The sequence below is a fragment of the Gorilla gorilla genome, chromosome 2, assembly GCF_029281585.2.
Source record: "Gorilla gorilla gorilla isolate KB3781 chromosome 2, NHGRI_mGorGor1-v2.1_pri, whole genome shotgun sequence".
In the NCBI taxonomy this organism is placed as follows: Eukaryota; Metazoa; Chordata; class Mammalia; order Primates; family Hominidae; genus Gorilla; species Gorilla gorilla.
The window spans coordinates 203074533-203094040 of NC_086017.1; the positions used below are offsets into that span (position 1 = coordinate 203074533).

General features: G+C 34.9%; 1 long non-coding RNA gene across 1 annotated transcript in view; it reads left to right on the top strand.

The window, feature by feature from the left end:
- Positions 1-17465, top strand: part of LOC129532543 (uncharacterized) — a 262209-nt gene extending 244744 nt beyond the window's left edge. Inside the window, exon 3 of the long non-coding RNA XR_008678302.2 lies at positions 17156-17465. This is a non-coding gene — a long non-coding RNA (uncharacterized lncRNA). The remainder of the gene's footprint in view (positions 1-17155) is intronic.
- Positions 17466-19508: the final 2043 nt, after the last annotated feature.

A 19508-nucleotide genomic window follows, 5' to 3' on the forward strand; every position in this document is an offset into this window, starting at 1 on the left:
TGTTTTAAAAGTGTTACACAATTGATAATTTTGAATGAAATTTTCTGGTCACTTTAGTGAAGCAAGTCCTTTTTGACCATTTTGGTAACCATCAATTTCAACATCATGGCAAACTGACTGGGATTCCTGTTGCCACAGTTACATGAAAGCCCGAAGTGTCCATTGCTTCTTCACAGTTCATCTTCCCTTCTCCCTCAGGTGGAGCTACTTCACCTTCCACTTCAGGATTAGTTTTGTGCAAATGTAGTTAACAATCCAGTCTTTAGTCCAAAGCAACATTAAAGTTTGGCTCAGTGTTAAAGGGACTCATAATCAAGCCATCTTGACTGGTTTATATGTTCCAACTCTAGTAAAAGAGCCACTTCCTGTTTTGAGAACACCATCTCAGATAACTGGACTCTTTATTTGTTTTCCTGGGCGTGGGTCCATGTGATAAACTGTCTCTTTCCACAATGCCACCTTAGATGTTTGGATCCTATGTCTAGCTGCAATGTCATGCCAAGTACTGGGACTGTTTCCTGTATAAAAGGGTTAGATAACACTGTGAAGGGAAATCCTCAGCATCAAATTCTTACAAAGAAATAATGGAAATGATGTTGTGCTGAGAGAGAACTTCAACAAAGGTCCAGTCTTCTACTCAACACAGTAATTCAACAAGTATTTACTGGACATTTATTATATGTCAGTCATTGTTCTAAGCACTGGAGATACAGAAGCAACTAAGTCTCTATCCTCATAAAACTAACATTTAAATGAGATAGCCAAACAATAAATAAATATAAAAATATACAGAATAATGTCAGGTAATAAGATGAGCTATAAAGGAAAATAATGTAGGATAAATGGATAGAAAATGATAGCTGCTCTTTTGATAGAAAAAATATTTCTGAGGAGATGGCATTTGAACAGAAATTTGATTTATCTAAACTTATCCCTCTTTTTAACTAAGATTTAGAAAAATGGAGCCTAATAAGAGACAAACATGCCAAAGGGTGCCCCAAGAACTGCTCAAGAGGGATCTAAATGATCTATTCCCCCGAGGTGTAAAAAATGTGTACTACGAAGATAATTTAAGGCTTCTCTTAAATTTGGTTTCAGTAATATAGGAGGAATTTTCTAGATCTAACATACCCTCCTTGGTAGGCCAGAAATACCTTTTGAGATGGTTTTCATACTTGCTGCGAGAGTTAATGGTTTGGTCCCATAAATGTGAAATTAGAGAACCTGGACTCTGACCCACAGGAGAACCAAGACAAATAGAAGAAATCTCCTTGTCTTAGACACAATTAAAGGAGAACTCCACCTCCAATCATTGTCTCTATCATTAGCAGCCTCGACACCCTTACTGCTGGCTCCCCAGGATTTTAGATCCCAGTTGCAATGTCTCTGAAGTTTTAATAAAAAAAAAAAAAAAGCTGTTCTCTGTATCTTTCAGGAGTAACTTCAGCTTGATACCTGGAATTATTATGAACCATAGTCTTTTAAATATGAGAGAAAAGAGGAGATATTGGCCAAAGAATACCAAATTTCAGTTATAAGACAAATAGTCTGTAGATCTAATGTACAGCATGATGACTATAGTTAATATAGCAATGTGTCCTATATTCAAAATTTGCTAAGAAAGTAGATCTCAAGTATTCTCACCCCTCTGTCCCCCAACACACCACACAAAAGATGAATAGGCCAGTTGTTGGATATGTTAGCACAATTGTGGTAGTCGTTCCACAATGTATAGATTTAGCAAAAATATCACGTTGTACACCTAAAATATATACAATTTATATGTGTTAATCATACCTCAACAAAGCTAAGAACAAAGTATTAATAAATAAATAATGTCCTATTTGTCCTCCCTTTCTTCTGTTTCCCACACTGCAGCTATAGTGATCATTCCAAAAGGAATATTTGATCCAGTCTCAACAAGATGTTAAATGACAAAATTCCTTATGTCTTGAATTTTGGATGGGAATGAATCACTATAATCACATTCTAAAGAAAGTTTCTAGATACACTCATGCGGGACTTGTTAAAACACAGCAAAGAGAATGAAACAACCATTAGAAACTCAAATATCTATTTTAATAGGAGACTAACATGTTTTAATATTAACATATTCTTTAATATTAATCCTACCCTTCCTTAAGGGAAAGATAAGAGAGGGGTATCATCAACCTCTCAAGCCAAGTGAGGAAAATGCTAAGGACAATAAAACATCTGGGAGATTGAGTTGCTTGCAAAAATTAGGGACTGCCATTTTACTTTGCTCCTGAATGTTTACTAAATTACTAAGATATACATGCAGATTACCAGACTAAAGAAATATGGGCCAGGTGCGGTCGCTCACGCCTGTAATCCCAGCACTTTGGGAGGCTGAGGCGGGAGGATCACGAGGTCAGGAAATCAAGACCATCCTGGCTAACACGGTGAAACCCCGTCTCTACCAAAAATACAAAAAATTAGCCAGGCGTGGTGGCGGGCGCCTGTAGTCCCAGCTACTCAGGAAGCTGAGGCAGGAGAATGGCGTGAACCCGGGAGGCGGAGCTTGCAGTGAGCCAAGACTGAGCCACTGCACTCCAGCCTGGGCGACAGAGTGAGACTCCGTCACAAAAAAAAAAAAAAAAAAAAGAAATATGAAGACATTTGGGGATAGCTTGAGATACGTCCCCTTAGGGAGAGGAAGGGTGTATGTGTGCATTATTTAGAAACTCATACCTGCATATTAATGGGAGGATTCTGGAGGTTAGATGCCAGCTGGAGCAGTACTGGAGACTAGGGCAAGGAAGGAGGGTACAGCTTGGCAAGCCTGCCTTCCTGCTACTTGGTGTGGTAAGCATGATGAATTTTCTATTGGCCAAATGGATGCCATGGAAAGTAACTCTTTTAAAGAGAACTCATCTCAGTAGGATGCCTGGTGAAATAAAGGGATATCAAGGGTGAATGTGGTTACATATCCACGTAGCAGCTGGAGGAGGAAGCATTTGCAAACGTTCTGTCAGAAGGTATATTTCCTAGTTGTGTGGAAACTGTCATTTGGCAGTTTCTGTGAGGCCTCCAAAGAACCCAAAAATGCAACTCGTGAGAGAGTTTTTGCAAATATCAAGGGCATCAAACCAAAGAGTACAAATAAAATAGTAAAAATTATCTAAAGCCCACCCGCCTTTCTTCTAGCTTCCATTTCCCTGCCCCAGCCTCAGAAGGGTCCACAGCTTGAGAGATTATGACAATTGAAAAAGCCAGAGGAAGAGTGAGAAAACAGACTATGACTTCTTTCCCACAGCAGATCCCTGAGCCATGAGCGAGGCATCCATTTAAAAGAGGAGTGAGGCATGGAAATGAACAAGAGGCTGGCATTTTGTGGTTGGATTCGACTATATCTTTAATACATTAAAATAAGTCATAGTTATAAAAATAAGACCTCTATAACTGAATATTACCAAAAAGAAACTTCCACTTTTAGCCATGATGATGAAACAGGGACTGGATTTACACTTACAACGGAAACTATGAACAAAACCAGGTAAAATATATGAAACAACAGATTTTAGATGTTGTATATCAGGCAGCCCAAGACAGTGATTCCTGATTGAGGAGGGAAAAAATAAAGTAATTTGTGCGATAGCCCCCAGCTTACAATCTATAGAGAGTATACAGGTCATTGTGCAGGAAGAAGAACCTGAAAAAAGCCCAGCCATCCCGCTAAATTAAGACAGACTGTAGGGTACAGCGATGTCATCGTGTGTAACTTTTTCTAGAGGGAGTACTGGAGGAGAAAGAGCTAAGCAAAGAGAGAGTTCTAGATCCCTATGGAGAGGCAGGGAGAGGAATCTAAAAAAGCCCAGTGGTGTCCCTAATTTAAGAGACCTGAGGGTCCAGGGATGTCAAGTTGTCCGGCTTTCTCTAGACAGAATACTGGAGAAGACAGAGCTGAGCAAACAGAGAGTTCTAGATAGCTGTAGAGAGGTCCCTCAAGTCTTCAGCTGAGTACTGGTAACCCAAGTGTGTGAGGAAAAGCAAATCTTCATGAGCAGGTGAATGGATAAATAAAGTGTTGTACACTTAATGAAATATTGCTGGTCATTAAAAAAGGGATGAACTATTGATACATGCAACTGCATGGATGGATCTCAAAATAATTATACTAAGTGAACGAAGACAAACAGAAAGAGCACATCGTGTTTTATCCCACTTACACACAATTATGGAATATGAATACCAATTTACAGTCACAGAAAGCAGATCAGGGCTGGTGAGATTAGGGTAGGGTAAGGGGGGTGAGAAAAGGAGGACGACACAGAGGATGAGGAAACTTTAAGGAGTGATGCATATGTGCATTGTCTTGGTTGTGATGATGGATTCATGGGCATGTACATATGTCAAAATGTATTAAATTGCACAATTTAAATTTGTATATAGTTTTGAATTGAGTTATAACTCAATAAAGCAGTTTTAAAATGGAGGGTGACAGATCTTACTAGAATGTTGTCAAAGAAGAGAGAAAGGAAAGTAGACATCATTCAGTTAAATGTAGTCATTGGGGAAATTAGAGCCATATTTTGGTGATAGCTTCTTTGATTTCAATTTATTCTATCAATTATTCATAGCTACAAGTGGCTTAACAACGTGCTTAAAATATAATTCTGTGCTGGTAACATAATTTACAGAGTTCCCCATTATGTGGGCACACCTGTATCTCTAGTCCTTTCACACACACTACACTGCATCCCTACCATATTTTCATTCAGTGCTATTTACACTCCTGAACTTGATATACTATTTTTCGCCTTTGGTTCTTCAATCATTGTGTTCTCTGCCAAAATACACTTCTCCCACCAGATGCATCCCTATGCCTCATTCTCCCAAGAGGTCTTTCCTAACAGCCTACTCTAGGTTGAGTACCCATGACAAGTGTTCTCAAAGCACGCTACTCTATTGCACCTCATAACACTCATCAAGTTTATATTACTTGTTTTTATAAGACCGTAAACTCTCTGATACATTTATTGCTATATCCCCAAGAATATAGCCCAAAAACTAGTTTATGAATGACACTCAAAAAATATTTGTTGAATGACTGAATATGGAAGAACCCAAACTTATGGGTTTTATTTTTTTATCTTGCCTCTACTCATTTACAGCAGTAAATCTGCAAGCTTCAGAAGTTAAGAACTTTGTCCATTGTATTCACCAATGTTTCATTGCACACGGTATCTGTTTAATAAAATTTATTTTGTGAAAGGCACTCTCTTAGGCTTTAAGAAATTCACTTACTTGTTTGTTTTAAATTTCAACCTCTAAGGTATAAATCTATAACCATAACATTGCTTATTGTTCTTTTGCCTAATCTCTAAAAAAAGTTTAATAATTGAATAAAATTCAATTAAGCGTTCTCCTAAAACTAAATCTGAGCATGTTTACAAATGTCCATGACCTTCCTCTGATCCATCTTTTCCAAATTTATATATTACATGAAGTCCTTAACACTCCTAGGCTCACAACTATGAGTCATCTTTGGTTTCTTTGTCTCCTTCATCCCTTGTACCACACTGAACACAAAGTTCTGCCAAGTCTTCCTCTAATATATTATGCAACAATTCTATTGTCTGTTTATGACCTACAAAATACTGCAAGAGGCACTGATACAAAAATGGCCTCTAATCCCTGAAGGCTTACCACCTCTTAAGGAGAATGTTGTCAACAAATGACAAAATATGCTATAAAATAAAGAGATTTCCATACAAACATGCATGCACCGTGTGCTCACACAGAATAAACTTTTCTGTTGTAGAAGGTCAAAGGAGAATATGCCTATTTTCAACGATACAAAAATATGTTGTGGAGAAAGACACTAGCAAATGTAGGTAGAGATGAAGATGTAATAAGATGTAAAACAATTGTGAAATAGTGTGTGACCATAACTTGGGCAGTGTAGACTGAAGTTACTGAGCAATAGGGAGATAAGATAGTGATGCATTTCAATCAATAATATGTAAGATTAATCCAAAAATCCATCAATGTTTGAAATACACATAGGAGAGAAAATAAAGTCAGAGATTAAATTCTGCTCAGAAAGGTTTATGTAATATGTAAGTAAACTAAGGTGCTTATAATAAGAATAAATATAAAATAAATATAAGAGATATTACAGAAGTTCATCCTGTCATGTTAGAAACTATCTGGATTTGGAAAGAAAACCAATGATTTGGTGATTTACAAAGCACTTCTGTCATACCTCATTTTGATTCTCACGAAAGCTTTATTAGATGCAATGACATAGATTCATTGGATTAGAGAGTACACTGAGCCTAAGAGAAGGAAATAGTTTACTTAGGGTCATAGTAGATAATCTAGTGGCAAAGTAGGAACTCTGACCCATATGTGATTTTTAATGTAGCTCCCTTTTTTAAAAAAGCATCAAAAGATGATTCTTGGAACTTTTTAGTTTTAAGCTTTTCCATTTCCAAAATCCAAGAAGTAAAGAAGGAGTTTTGGCTGAGTGGCTCGTCGTAAATAAATGTATTATCTTCAATTTTCCTCTTATTTAATCCATGTAAGAACATATGAATAGTGCCTGTTGTTAAGATATTTCTCAACTTCAAACCCACCCTTCTATACTCTATTTTGAAATGCTGAGGCTGGGACTGCAAACTTGTGCTTTGGCAGCCTTTCCATTAGAGCTGGTCAACAAAAGTTGCTACAAGGAGGCAGCATACTTGGAAGAAGACAGGACTTGCTTTTATGTTTTCCTGAGGGCTCTTTGTGACCTTGTGGTTCTCATGATCAGGATCTCAAGAAAGCTGTGTCCTCATAATAGTTAGCAGTTGTTCCTGTAGCAGCAGCATCCCTTCCTCAGAGGTCTGAGTCCCAGAACCCATGAGGCCAGACCTCTGAGCTCAGAGACAACAGAAGCAGAGAAGCGGAACTCCCTCCTGAGCAGTGTGACTTAAAGATCTACAGCACCCTTCCTCCCTTGCTCCTTTTGTTTTCTCAGCCATAAGGATGGCAGCAGCTTCTACAGTTTCCACCTCTCCTACACCTTAGAATTATTCTTTATTTGTTGGCAACTTTATACCTAATTAAAATTATTTATATGAAATCTCCTTTGTCAAATTACTGCTGTGTTTTCTGTCTGCTGTTTGGACCCTGACTAATACATCAAGTTTTCTAGGACTCCCATAGTAATCAAGTTCTACAGAGGACTTCTACTGCCTCATGCTGACATCTCCAAATAATAAATATGTACCAACCCATTTAACCCATCCCTAACAATTTTTGCTCTTGCTTTACATATAATTCTTCTTATCCTCTAAGGAAATATATCCCCTGGTTTCTAAATACATTGTCCCAGAATGCCTTCATTATGATTCCTTGCTTAAACTATTTTCTTTTCCTTTCTTTCTTCCCTTTCTTTCTTTCTTTTCTTTCTCTCTTTCTTTCCTTCCTTCCTTCCTTTCTTTTTTCTTTCTTTCTTTTTCTGTCTTATCTCTCGTTCTTTCCTTTCTTTCTCTCTTTCTCTTTCTCTTCCTTTCTCTCTTTCTTTCTTTCTCTTTCTTACTACATCTTTCTTTCTCCCTACCTGTATCTATCTATAGTTTACCACTTAGAGCACCTCTAGATTAGATTCATAATTTCTGCCCATTCTAATTATTGCTATTGATATAAATCATATATAAATAAAAATATATATGTTGTATAAATGTTAATGATTTATATAACAAAAAAATACAATATAGGTAATAGTATTCTACTTTTAAAAGAGTAGCAATAATTTCATCATAATGTTATCTAAAAGAGTCTCAAATTGAAAACAACCTAAATGTCTAACATTAGGAAAGCATTGAAGTAATACTGTATATATGTTTAAGTGAAATATTATACATATAATAAAAATATTACCTACAAAGAATTTAAGTGACATTGAAAATTGATTATGACTTATGTGAACAAATAAAGATATAATATATAACCATGACATGATCTTAACTATGTAAAAATATATAAAATAAAAACTACACAAGAAAGGAAAAAGTTGTTAAATAAAGAAGGAATCTGAGGATTAGTGAAATTGTGTCTCTTATGATTTTCCTCATAGGTCATTATATTTTTTTCACTTTCTCCCACTAGCTTCCACAGTCCTCAGAAAGGGAAATGTTGGTCTATAATACACAAGATGTATTCAAAGTATCTCACGTGGTCCTCTGGATGAGGTCATGCCAAACACATGTTTTCAGAGTCATTACTCTAATCATGATTTGCCTACTTTGCATGTAATTTTCAAGGTGAACTTCTCATCTATATAGGGTACTAAAGAACAAAAAATTTGGAACCAGGAGGCCTAGACTTTAGTTCTGAGTCTCACACTTTCTAATAAGGTATCTTTAGGCAGATCAATTCTCTGATCCTTATTTTCTCATCTGTAAGGATATATTTTTCAAGACCTCACAAGATTGTTGTGAAAATTAATGAGAGATTACTGTTGTTGGTAAATATTATATAAACTGGAAAACTTATACAAAATAAAGTATTTTTTCATCATATTTATTATTATTACTATTATTAAAGTAGAGTCTGCCTCTTTTGCCCCGGCTGGAGTGCAGTGGTGTAAACTCAGCCCTCTGCAACTTCTGCCTCCTGAGCTCAGTCAACCCTCCCACCTCCACCTCCTGAGGTCAAGCTATCTTCCCACCTCAGTCTCTTGAGTAGTCGGGACTACAGGCATGCACCACCAGGCCAGAGTAGTTTTTGTAAATTTTTTTTTTCTTTTTCAGAGACAGGGTTTCTCCATGTTGCTCAGGCTGGTGTGAACTCCTGGACTCAAGCGATCCACCCGCCTTTACCTCCCAAGGTGCTGGGATTATAGGCATGAATCACCATCCCCAGCCATACTTTGGCCAAAACTCAAGGTTTTATCAATCTCAAGCCTCTAAATTTTGATAAAATACTTCCTTTTGGTAAATATTCATCATAATACTTCATATTCAGTATAAATAAATTTAACTTTTCTACAAGGAGCAGGTGCAATTTCAAGCACACCCTCCCCGAGCCCCATCTCTCTGTCTCTCTGTCTGTGTCTGTCTCTGTCTCTCTCTCTCTGTCTCTCTCTCTCTCTCCCTCCCTCCCTTGCTGAAGAATTTGGGTGCATCACCTAAACCTACAAGCTGACACTGTTAAACACAAACAAAGCATTTACTTTAGAGTAAGAGCTGTGTCTTACAAGTATACTTCCCAATGAGGCAGGTTCCAGAAGGTCTATATTGTTAATATCTTAATTGATCATTGTCAGCATAAATCACTTAAATAGCCTCCTTATTCTAACCTTTCCCTGTTTGGGATTTTGAATTTTAAGAAGACCATATCTTACAAAGAAGTTTTCACAAACATAGTCAATGTGAGGGGAATACTTGGCTGCTTTGGTTTTCAATCCTTATTTTCTTATAGGCATTACATTATTTGGAGAAAATGTTTTCAATTTAATAATAAAATATGATAATTAGACTTCATCAATATCCAATTATTTTTATAATACCTACTTAACATTTAAATTGTTCCCATAATTTTAACAGTATGAAAATCTATTAATAGATTATCTCCTGAGCTCTTCATAAAGAAATACATTTATTAAGGCTGGGATGGTAAGAAAGTGAAGAATGAATTTTTATTTTTCTATGTTAGTGACAGACCCACAAAAACTTAAGGCTGTGAGACTTTTTACTGGTTATTCTTCTATTTCAAACTTCTCACCAATATTGAAATGACTTCCACTGCATCTCAAACTAGGCTATGTCTTGCTTCTTGAATATTCCCTAGGAGGGAGTACACATGTACAATGTACACAAAGTAGTCCATTCTTTGATGGATGGATCTAATTACTTCATTCAAATATTGAGCATTCTCTTTTACAAAGCTAGGTAGTGGGACAGATTATGAGTCAAAGTTCATGATATCTAGACATTTGCTGCCTGTGAAGTGTCAAAGGATCATTTGGTACTTATCTCTATTACAGTCCTAACCACCCTCTACTATATGTATGATACTGTGCCTTTCCTCTGGATAGAGCATAATTTCACCATAGTAGAGCCCATGTTTTATTAATTTTCATACCCAGCAGTAAATAAATGTTACTTAATGAATAATAAATGAATATGAGGCCCAATAATGGCACAATTTTATATATATATATATAATCCATTATATTGAAGTGAAATAAATCATGCTGTAAACTGCATGTCCCTAGAATAGTTTTATCTTCTGATATTGCCCAACATAAGCATTTTTCATCTTTCTAAGGACAGCCTAGTGATCATAGATAGCTTTTAATATACTCCCTTCTTTAAACCACTCACTCCCTGTCCTTTTATATGTTTTCTATACATGATGATGATTGGCTAATTCTTTATCATACTGGTTATCCTTCTCTAGTCACACTTTTGTGTGTCAACATCATGAATTATCAAGGAATAAAGTAGAAACGTGTGAGAGTATTAAAACATTTCTCTTTATCCAAAAAGAATGCTTTCTTGTCAAACTTAATTATGTCTTTTTATCTGGGAAAGTAGCCTGAAAATGGGAAATAAAAAGAAATATCAATTGTAGGGGAAAAGATGAGTTGGAGGACCTAGGTCTTTTCCCTGGCTTTGACAAAGATTATTTATCCTCCACACTTTTGACTTGTGTGCTTACACAGTCTACACAGCCTGTAAATGTAGTTCCATGCCTTTCCCTTCATTTAGTCAGTAGGAGGGTACTTAGAATTGTTGAGTTTCTATGAATGTGGTTTCAGATTCTTGGCTTCAGATTCCATTAGTGTATAAAAACATGCTTAATTCTCATAATATTTGGTTTCTCAAGGTCAGAAGAGTTTTATGGTGTTTTCGTCTGCTTTCTATTGCTATGACAGCGTAACTGAGTCTGAGTAGTGTATAAAGAAAAGAAATTTATTTGTGTCATAGTTCCAAAGACTGAGAAGTCCCAGGGCATGGCAGCAGGTTCTGGAAAGGGCTTTTGTACTGGCATAACATGACAGAGGGCATCACTTGACAAGAGGACAAGGACATGCCAGCTTACGTCTCTCCTCCTCTTCTTATAAAGCTACAAGTCCCATCATGGGGGCCCCACCCTGATGATCTAATCTAATCCAAATTGCCTCCCAAAGCCTCATCTCCAATCAACACATGAATTAAGGAACAGTTTCTAACACGTTAAATTTAGGGGACATATTCAAACCATAGCAAGTAAGATTTCAGTGTGAGACTTCAATGAAACAAAGGCATCGTTGTTTACAAATATATTCTAAGCAAAGACTTGTAGCACCATAAAGGTGCAGCCATTGAACCTAATATTATAAATCAAATAAGCAAAGATCATTTCATTCTCCCATCCCATAGCCCCACTTTCTGCAATACTGAGCCTTCCTTCCTTTCAGTCTATTATCTCTGTCCTGCAACATAAAGTCTCTTCTCATCTTCACTCAAAGATAATGGTTTTTTCCTTTGCATATTGCCTCTCTGTATTGATTGGCAAATACCAACAAAAACAAAAACAAAACAAAAAAAATCCTCACAACTTTTTTTTCTTATATTTTGCAATAGAATAGGAAAAATTGATTTGTTATTTTTTTATGTTGGTAGAAAAAATGATTATGCAAGTAGCCAATCAATATTAACACTGTGGGAAAATATTGGTGGTTGTGGTTTTTGTTGTTGTCTTACTGTGAAATCCACAATTTCTTACTCCTTCCCTGTTGCAGAGGAGAAACTGGAAAAACAGATGAACACATGATATTGTCATTTTCATTGCAGCATTATGAACTAAAGAGTAATTATATTTATAATATTTATTTATGAATGTATAAAAATTCTGTTTTATAAATGTTTCATTTATTCTTCCTATATTTCTTCCTTAGATGCCACAGTCAATAATAATTTCAAAAAAGGTCAACTTTACTTAGGGAACCACAAGTGTTTGATATTTACAAAGGTGGAAATGTGGTTTAATAGATTATTGCCTACCCTGTTGAAAAATAAGTGTGGCTTGCTGGGAAATGGAAAATGGAAATAGGAAACGTGATAAATAAATTTGTAATAAGATTCCAAATAAAGAAAATTATTATTAATTCAAAATCAAACAAAATTTTTAAATTGAGACATTTAAATGCAAAAAGGACCAGTACAGAGAATCCCATTGTTTGCGTAAAGTTCCCCACAAAAACAAATATTAAGAAATAAAATTCAAACTCATATGCACACTTCCTCCTGAGAATTAATCAGTAGATGTGACAGAAGATCTGAGCTGCTTAATCTGATTTTCCATCATAGATTTTTTATTATTAAAAATTAGGTTAATGTTCATAAATTTATTTTTTTAAACTTATTGATAAAAGCTATATTAATAGTTGTTTGTGTCACAAAGGTTCAGGAAAGAATTATTCCCTGCTGATATCCAGCTTTAATTGAGACAAGGAAACCTAACTGTCATCCCCCATAGCTAGTCCTAGTCAAAAATATGAGATTTATTGCCTACTCTCTGCTTTCTTCATAATATACCCTTTCACTTCTCTCTACCTACCAATAGTTAAATAGCTACAGAATGTTAAAGAATCAAAGTGCTGGTAGGTTAATCTATATTGATCTTACCTCCTCCATTCACTAAATAAGAAATTTAAGGCAAATCTTTTTCTACCTCAATTACCTTATCTATTACCTCCCTTGTACAGTTGAATAAATATAGAAAATATAAATAATTATGGGAATGGATAAATTTATGCATATAAATCACTTAAACTCTAAGTATTAATATTTTAAACTTATTATTGTGATTTTTTCTCTGGACTCTATCAGAATGAAAGCAGTTGATAATCTCCTGTTAATTACTTGGCATTTTAGCCTTCTCTGTCACTCTCCCTAAGAGTTTATTCTTCAGACCACCATCAGATTAATATTCCCTCAAGACAGTTGTATTTATATCATTACTTTTGTGGTTACCCACTATCTACTAATTAAAATTAATTGAAAATAAAGGTGACATCAGAAACATTTTATGTTGATTCCACCTAATAATGTTTTATTTGATGGTAGTCAGTGACAGTATTTGGTAAAGAGACACTGTATCTCTGCACGGCAATATCTGGTTTTCCCAGTGCCACACTGAAAAAACCATCTTTTTGTCCATTCTGTGCTCTTGGCAACTTTGTGGACGATGAGTTGATTGTAGATGTGTGGATTTATTTCTTGGTTCTCTTTTCTGTTCCATTGGTCTACACATCTTTTTTAATGCCAGTGCCATCAAAACAGTGTAATACTGTTTTGATTACAATAGCTCTTTAGTATATCTTAAAATTAATAAATGTGAGGCCTCAAGCTTTGTTCTTTCTGTTCAAGATTGTTTTGGTTACTTAGAATTTGTGGTTCTATGAGAATTGTTTTTTTAATATATATTTCTGTAAAGAATGCCATTGGGATTTTGATAGAAATTTCATTGATTCTGTAAATCAATTAGGGTAGTATGAATATTTTAATAATATCAATCTTTACAATCCATAAACACAGAATGTCTTTCCATTTTTGTCTAGTTATTCCATTATAGAAGACACAATCAATGTTTTATCATTTTCAGTACATAAATTTCATCTCTTTCCCTGTTTATTCCTAAGTATTTTATCATTTTGCTGCTATTGTGAGTAGGATTATTGTCGTAATTTCCTTTCTAGATACTTTATTGTTTTTATATAGAAACATGACTGATTTTGATATTTTGATTTTGTGTCCTGCAACTTTAGTGAATTCATTCTTTAGTTCTGTTTGTTGTTGGTGTTGTTGTTTTTGTTGTTGTTGAGTCTATAAGGTTTTCTAAGTATATGATCATGTCATTTGCAAGCCGATAGTTTTACTTCTTTCTTCCTTTCATTCCTTTTCCTTTACTTGGATACCTTTTATTTCATTTATTTGTCTTATTGCTCTGTGTAGGACATCCAGTACTATATTGGATGGAAATGGCAAAAGGGAGTATCTTTGCCTTCTACCAGGACATAGAGGAAAATATTTACATTTTCCCCTATATATTATGATGTTAGCTGTGGGATTTTAGTATATGGACTTTATTGTGTTGGGGAAAAGTTCCTTTTATGCCCATTTTGTTAAGAGTTCCATATAAATGAATGTTTTGAATAAAATGAGTTTTGAGAAATGTTTTTCTGCATCTATTGAGATAATCATGTGTTTTGTTTTCTTTCATCCTGTTAATGTGGTTGATTGATTTGCATATGTTGAGGCATCTTTGCATATAAGAGATAAATCTCAGACATATTATGTAATGCTTTTTTTTATGTAATGCTTTTAATGTGCTGTTGAATTTGCTATCTTATAAATTAGGCCATTATCTCACACTATATTAAAAAATCAACTAAAAATAGGCTAGAGACTTAAACACTAGACCTGAATCCACAAAACTAGGGAAAAAGTTAAACATAGGGAAAACTAGATAAACATAGGGAAAAAGTTTCTTGACATTGGGTTGGGCAACAATTTTTTTTAGATATGACAAAAAAAAAACACAGGCAACGAAAGCAAAAACAGACAAAAGGGATTGCTTCTAACTAAGAGGATTCTTCACAGACAAAGGAAACAGTCAGTACAGTGAAAAAAGCAACCTACAGAATGAAAGAAAATATTGACAAACATAGATAAGGTGTTAATATCCAAAATATATAAGGAACGTATGCACCTCAATAGCAAAAACAAAATAAAACAACAAAAAACAACCTGATTAAAAAATGGATAAAGGGCCTGAACAGACACTTCTTAAAGAAGACATATAAACGGCCAATAAATGTATGAAAAAGTATTCAACATCACTAATCATCAGGGAAATACAAATTAAAACCACAATGAGCTATCACTTCACATCTGTTAGAATAGCTATTATCAAAATGATAAGTGTGGGTGAGAATGTTGATAAAAGGAAATCCTTGTACACTGATAATGGAAATGTAAATTGATATAGCCATTATGAGAAACAATAAAGAGGTTTCTAAAAAAATAAAAATTAAAATAACTACTAGTAGGCATGGTGGCTCATGCCTGTAATCTCAATATTTTGAGAGGCCGAGGCAGGAAGATTGCTTGAGCCCAGGAATTTGAGGTTACAGTGAGCTGTGATTATACTACTGCACTCCAGCCTGGATGACAGACCAACATGCTGTCTCTTAAAAAAAAAAAAAAATAACTACTTTATAATCCAGCAATCTCACTTCTGAATATAAACCCAAAGGAAACTAAATCATTATCTCAAAGAGATATCTGCACTCCTGTGTTCATTTCAGCATTATTCACAATAGCAATATATTCCTAATTGTTCATTAACAGAGGAATGGATAAAGAAAATGTGATTATATACACACACATACATAAACAATGGAATACTATTCAACTTTAAAATTAAAGGAAATTGTGCCATTTGTGACAACATGTATAAACCTAGAAGACATTATGAAAAGTGAAATAAGCCACTCTAAAATAGACTTACAGAGGTCTATTATTATAGAGGTCTAGACCCCTAGAGTCTAGGGGGAGGGGAAAATGGAGGTACATTGATCAAAAGATACAAATTGTTAGTTATGCAGGATGAATAGTTTCTGGAGATCTAATGTACAGTAATGTGCCTACAGTTAACAATACTGTATTGTGTACTTGGAATTTCCTAAGAAGGTTGATCTTAAGTATTCTTATCACAAAAAGATTTTTTAGACAAAGAAAGAAAGAAAATGGTAACTGTGTGAGGTGATAGATATGTTACTTAGCTTGATTTGGTCTTTATATCAGAATATATATGTATCTAAAAATATCAGTTGGACACCTTAAATATGTACAATTTTAATTTTTCAGTTGTACCTCAATAAAGCCAGAGAGGGAATAGAAAGAGAGGATATATCTATAAGAGATATCTGATGAGAGTTGGGACTATATCTGTCTTTTCACGGATAAGACCTGGCAAAAAGAGGCATCCACATATTTCTTGAATGAATGAAGGAATGAATGTGAAGCTTGAGATTAATGCTAAACTCTCTTCATAGACATTCATTGAGAATTGCAGTTACAGGTTTAGTAAGTGGGTATCTGTTGTTTTACACTGTCAGCACCCATTCCTCTTTCTTTTGATAAAAGCACCTCAATATTCATTTAGGAAACTACCTGTGCAACATTGAGTGTGATCTTGGTGGCAACATCAACAAATGCACCCCCTCCTAGTCTGGGGAGAAGACCACCTGACAAAGCTGGATCAATCAGCGGTTTTAAAGAACTACTTTGTTTTTCTTTTCTTTTCTTTTTTTTTTTTTTTTTGAGTATTGGTAACTCATTTTCTTTTGTTTGATTCTTTAAAAGCTGCCTACCATATTACCAACACATTATTCTTTTAGTCTAAGTTAGGTCCGGTAGGTTTCTGTTTCTTACAGTCAAACAATCCATCTGATATAGCTATCATTTATAACTAACATATAACTGACTTAGCTAGGAAAGTAGTCATATAGATACAACATACATTAACTATTAGAATATCAGTACCACACTAGTAAGATGGCACTACTGATAGAAAATGATAAGGTCACAATTATTGTTTAAAAAAAACCTCTTCTGGCTCAACTCAATTTAAATAACATCTGTATTCAACTCTAGAAATATAAGAAGGATGAAATCACTGAAGACTGAACTGTACAGCTCCCTGGCAGACATAACAGATGCCTGTCACTGAACCTATTGCAATCTCTCTCATTTCTAGCCAAGAGCATTCTCGTCTGTTGATTCACAAACCATGAATCTGTCTGAAAATTAATGAATCAGCTTCTGGCAATAGAGCCTCCTCCCTCTGCAGTTACCTTGACAAATCCTTCCATACAGATCCCCCAAACACAATTCTGCAAACTGAAGTGAGTTCCCTGGAGGTCAAACTAATTCGTATACAAAGAGTGTCATAGAAAAAGTTATTTAAGGGAAAGAAGTAAGCTTATCAGGCAAATTATATAAAACTTTCTCAAACTACTGGCACACATTTTTCACATGAAAGGTAGAATGGAGTTGTTTGATTTTAATAATTATAAGCACTCAAAAGCTATACAAAGTGAAGTTCCATAGTTCCCTAATTCTAATTTTTCTTAATTTTTTTTCAGAATCCCCAGAATTCAAATTCTACAGATTTAAATTTGGAAATTTTTCCAGTCATCACAGACTTTCCAAGACAAAACAGCAGGGAAAAAAACAAACAATCTAGAGACCGACACCCCTGAATTCCATCTCCATGTCTGAGCTCTCTCTCCAAAGATCAATGTCCCTTTTAATCAAGTCAGCCAACTTTCATTCTTGTTGTCTTGCTGGGCATTTATTAATAGTGAGAGGTAGCGAATGACTTTACAACTTCCCTTATTATCAGTGCTAGGAGAGTCCTTTATATAGCACAGAAAGGCTCAAGTATACCACTATTCTGCACTCAAATTTTGCTTTGCAATTGGTTCACTACCTAAATTTTTCTTTTTTATGAAAATTCTGCTGATAATATTCTGGTCATTTTGTAGCAGAATATGGGTCAAGCCATGCATTTCAACCATCCAAATGGAATATAAGAAAAAACAAGGTGGAAATATAACAGAGAACATTTGTCTTAATCCTCAAAACAAGAAAGAAAAGTAAACTACATAAATGTTTTAAAATATGTATTACTGAAAATACTAAGAAACATTCTATTTAGATTATCAAACATTCACTCAAATCAATAAGAAAAGCAAGATCTTTCTAAAATCCAAAATTCAACATCTCTAGGAGGATATGTATATAAAGGGGCTACATACAAGATCCAATCTGGATGACAAAGGCTGAAGGATACAGAGTATTGTAAGTCTTTAAGAATCTTTACAGTGTATTTAAATTTTAGAGATATAAAAACTTAGGAATATGATCTGTAACCATTTATCAGTTGGAAATAAAAATAAATATCACAATATTATACAATTAGAATTTATACAGTTTGCATTCAGCTGAATGGTACTTGGGTCTTAGGCCCCCACAGCCTCTTCAGATTGAAGAATAAAATGAACAGGGGAAGAGATGGAGCAATAGGATATCAATGACAACAAGTAAACAAATCATTACAGATTCTTGTGGGAAGTTCATGAGCCATTTTAACACGGTTAGGGAGAGATTGCTATACCAACAATTACGGTTAATTACCAGACAGTGCTTCCCTGGGAATCAACATTTCACACTACAGCCTCCCAAGAATGGCCATTTTGACTCATCTGACACCTACAGTTTTATGTACATGAAACAGATACATGTTAGCAGTAAGATGTGAAAAATAAATTTGGGGCTACCTAATAAATGTGGATTAAAATTTTTGCTTTACAGATATACTAATCTTTTAAATGTGTGAGTAACAAGGCTCCTTTCCCTCTCTGTCAGATTTTTAAAGGTGGTTGGAGACCTGAACTAGGTATCAAAGCTCTGCCTATATGGAACCTCCACAAGGGTATCTATGGAAAAATTTGAGTGATTTTGGAATGCATTTTAAGTCCATGAATATGCATACCTCTGTTAGGTGTAGGACACTCTTTGATATTAGTGCCCTGGAGGGTTAGTAATTGAACATGCATTATCTTTATTTATTTTTTGTTTTTCTGCTCCATAGCTTTTTCCTTTCAGAATTTCTTCCCCCTTTTGTTTTCTATTTTCCTTTTTGGGGATCATCTAAACCCTTGTTCCAAAGGGTGACCTGAAATAACACTTCAGTACATTTGAGCAAGCACAAAGATTGTCCTCAGGCATTCCCCATGAGAAATTTCAATGCTATCTCATCTTTTCAAAGATATGATCAGATGAGACCCTGAACAGATTCTGAATCCAACTAAAGATCTAATTAAGTAACCCTAAGAAAATTTCCCATTCAGAGATTCTGTGCCTTTATGAACTTCCTCCTAATCATCTCTTGGAAGGTAAACAAAATCACCTTTTTCTGCATTTGCCAGCTAGCAACAATGTGTATGACCTTGACTACAATAAAGAGTTCAGTATTGCCAGGACTGGAAAAATAATTGACAGTGCATAGCCTATTGAAGCTGAAGGAGCAATGTGATTTCTGTCTGTGAGGGCAAGCACATTAAACATAAAGGCTAATCCGTGGACGCACAGAGCCCCACTAATCCTTGCAAACCATAAGCTGCTTTACAAATTTTATCATGAACTGGCAAAGCTTGTTTGCAACTGTAAAAATCACAGAATTACTGAAACATTTAGTTGGAGGACCCAGTAAGGTCATTCACTAGCAACATTCATTAACCTATCTCTAGTCAGCTTTCCTTAAAATTTCTCTAACAGAGAAGATTCTCTTAGTCTCAGATTTCTCAGGGAAAGACACTCCATAACCGCTTTTGTATTTCCTTCCTATTTTAAAACATCTCAAAATATAGATATTGTTTATTATTAACTTCTACCTCTTTTTTTAAAAAATAAATAAACCCTTAAAAATAAAAC